This window comes from Cavia porcellus, unplaced genomic scaffold, assembly GCF_034190915.1.
Source record: "Cavia porcellus strain 051 isolate PalLab524CR breed Dunkin Hartley unplaced genomic scaffold, mCavPor4.1 scaffold_7, whole genome shotgun sequence".
Taxonomy (NCBI): Eukaryota; Metazoa; Chordata; class Mammalia; order Rodentia; family Caviidae; genus Cavia; species Cavia porcellus.
In genome coordinates, this window is record NW_026947490.1 from 45,589,103 (window position 1) to 45,592,654 (window position 3,552).

The 3,552-nt window shown below is 34.0% G+C and overlaps 1 pseudogene; it reads right to left on the reverse strand.

Moving 5' to 3' along the window:
* On the reverse strand, window positions 1-1,344 carry LOC101788159 (serine/threonine-protein kinase tousled-like 1; annotated as a pseudogene).
* Window positions 1,345-3,552: the final 2,208 nt, after the last annotated feature.

Genomic DNA, 3,552 nt, shown 5'->3' on the forward strand with positions numbered 1-3,552 from the left:
TCAGCCAAGGCACATGTAAGTTTCACAAGAATTTGATCACCTTATGTGCTGGACAAGGTATGGCTTGTCCACCAGCTGGTGCACAAAAAAAAAAAAAAACTGATCTTGTTTTTGATATACCATACAGCATCTTCTCAAGGCCTTGGATTTATAGCTTATAATTTGGATTAACAGAGAAATGGACTTCTATGGCTTTTAATATTGTCTTTTTCTTGAAGAATGTCTTGTGGATATTGATTGTGACTGAATGGTTTTCTTCTCATAAAGACACTAAAGAAAGAAAATGATTCCAACTGAGCACATGTCATCCTTATTGGAAATGTTTGTTGGCACTTTTCCAAGTACAAAATATTCAAGAGGTAAACACAAGTAAATGTCTGCTTTTTGGTGGTTAGATGCATTCCAACCACACCATGTTTCTCATCATCCATACTTTGGGACAGACCAAAATCAGTCATTTTGATTTCTCCACATACTGATCCATCTGTCAAAAGGATGTTGCCTAACTTAAGATCATATTAATAATAGGAGGCTTATTTTCACTGAAATATCTTAGTGAATTTACAATCTGTGCTAAATTATTGTAGTCAGCATTTTCCAGGAGAATGAGACAAAATAAGACATACAATTTAAACAATTATTGTATTATGGTCACCCAAATAGTCAAATATGAAAAGAGAGTGCAGAAAATCTGTCCACACACTAAGACTCAAAGCAGTCATCTAAGGGCCTGGATTCCGTGGAATGTCCTGCATAAGTCCAACTGTAGATCAACAGCCCACAACAATAGCATGCAAGTCCGTTTTATGGATCTGCTCTAGGAAGGTGCAAAGGTCACCAATTTAAGCTAGAAAGTTTGTGCCAGTGAGATGAAGGCTCAGTGCCATTAGGTTGAGGATTATTTGCTGGAGCCAGGAAGCAATGCTCTGAATGAGGACCCGAGCTACTCCAAAATGAACCACAGCCATTCTCAGTGACAACAATGTCCCAGTGTCCTCTCACAATGAGAAGTTCATATCAGGAAAGAAACTTAATAAGCTTCTCCAGGAGAACAAAAAGCAAGAGGAGAAGCAATAACATTAAATTCTTTCTCCACTAATAGGATAGCTTCTTTGATTGTAAATCAGAGTGGTCCCCAATCAGAGTGGTTCTTTTTTAGCTTGGTAAAAGCTCCCTGGAGAGCAGTCCACAGTCAGCACAACGCTGATTCATATCAGCTGCTATTACAAGTTGTCAACCCAGCGTAACAATAAACTAGTTACTTTCTCTGACATTAATTTGTGTTTTTTTCATGTAGAAAGCCAAGTCACTCCCTTCACAGTATTCTAACAATGTACAAAACATATCTGAATTAAAAAATAATACACAGTTTAAATATTGTTGGATGATCCAGTGCTTGGAGTATTCTATGCTCTCTGTAGACATGTTTGTGTTAGTTTTCTTTTTTCTCATCTCTCCAGCTTTTATTAACCTGATGAAGCATTGTAGCCCCATAGCTTTGCTCACACAAGTCAAAAGCATGTCATTTTACTAAACTATTTTTATAAGCTGATGAAGTAGTAAATATCTTTCATTGAACATTGAGTCATCTTTGAACTGTGAATTATCTTCATTGTTTATTCTTTTGAGTTTGTGAAGATTTTGACTCTTTTCAAATGTTAAACTTCTCCCTGAATTTCTGCCTCTTCCTTCTTGAGATGTGCTTGTCTATGTTTGGGAATTTCTTCCTGTTCATGATATTCTGCAAATTCAACAGTTGTGGTAAATGTGGTCTTACATATGGATCATTTTCGGCTCCATTAACAGCTTTGTTTTCTATGTGGAATATCATGTCACCTACAAATAATGATAATTTCTCTTCCTGTTTCCCATTGCTACTCCTCTTTCTTTTGTCTAATTGTTCTGCTAATGTTTCTAGATCAATATTCAATAGGAGTGGTGATAGTGGATATCCTTGTCTTATTCTTGATTTTTAAGTAAAAATTTTCATTTTTTTTTTTACCATTTAATATGATGTAGGCTTTTGGTTTGTCATAGACAACTTTTGCCATACTGAGATAAAGACTGGGTATTTCAATTCTTTGTCATTATTTTTTATCAGGAATGTGTGTTAGAACTTGTCAAATGTTTTTTTTTTTTTTTACATCTATGCAGATGAGGATATGATTTTTGTCTTTGGGTCTGTTGATATTGTGCAGTATGTTTACTGATTTGCACATATGGAACTATCCTGCATCCCTGGAATAAGTCCTACTTGGTCATGTTGTATAAACTTCTTGATTTGTTTTGTTATGTTTGAGGGTATCTTAGCAACCATTGCTAAAATTGATTTGGGTCCAGCAGAGTCCTAAGTAGCAAGAATGATTTTAGGCAAGAAAAGCAATGCGGAAGGCATTATTACCCCTGACATTAAATCATGCATCAGAGCTAAACTCATAAAAATATTTTACACCTGCAAAGCAAGCAAAACAATAACAAACAAACAAACTCGAGCCCATCATCAATGGAACTGACTAGTAGGTGCAGAAAGAATTCCAAACACATTCAGCCACCCAATCTTTGACAAGGCAACTGAAAAAGTTCATTTGAAGAATTATAGCCTGTTTAACAAATGATGCTGGAAAAACTAGCTTTTACATGCTAAAGAATAATACTGAATCTGTGTGTATTACTATGCATTAAATCAAAGTAAAAATGGATCATAAATCTTAATATTAAAACAGAAACTCTACACATGCTGGGAAAGAGGACTGAACTCTGATGGCAGAGTGTAAGAATAAAATTCATGAATGGAACCCTGATTGCAAAGGAAATACTACAGTGAATCAACAACTGGGATCTTATTAAAAGCTCTTGCACATTATACTGTTTTTTAGTCTTTCACTGAAAGAAAAAGAAACAGAAAAAAGAGAGAAATGATGCAGAATTTCAAAAATAGCAGTAAGAAATCACTAGTTGATATGTCACATTATGTTAGAAGAGCTCAAATTACAAAATCAAGCATAAAAATAAACAGTCAAAAGATAATAGCGCAAACTATTCTGTGTGATGAACAAAAACTTAGTTTTATCGTTACCTATGTTACACACCTAAACATACAATTATAGATGTATATCTACAAGTTCTCTTTCCTTTCAAGCACCTTTTTCTCCTTTCATTATTATAATACCTATTATACATTTTGAATCTTAATATCCTTTCACTTTATTATTATTACAAGTTATTTTTTTACTCTGTGAGACAATACAATATTTACAAATGTGAGTATGATTTAATTCACTTAGGATGATACTCTCAAGTTGCCTCTATTTAAATATAAATGCCTCAAGACCATCTTTTATATCTGAGTAATATTTCATTGTATAAAAATACCACATCTTTTTAATCCATTCTGTTGTGAGTGGCATTTTGATTGTTTCCAACATTTAGCTATTACAAATTGTGCCGTTATAAACGTGAGTACACATATGTCAGGGTGATATCATCTTTCAATTTTTCTGGGTAAATATTCAGGAGAAGAATAGCTAGATTGAATGGAACCTCAGATCATAG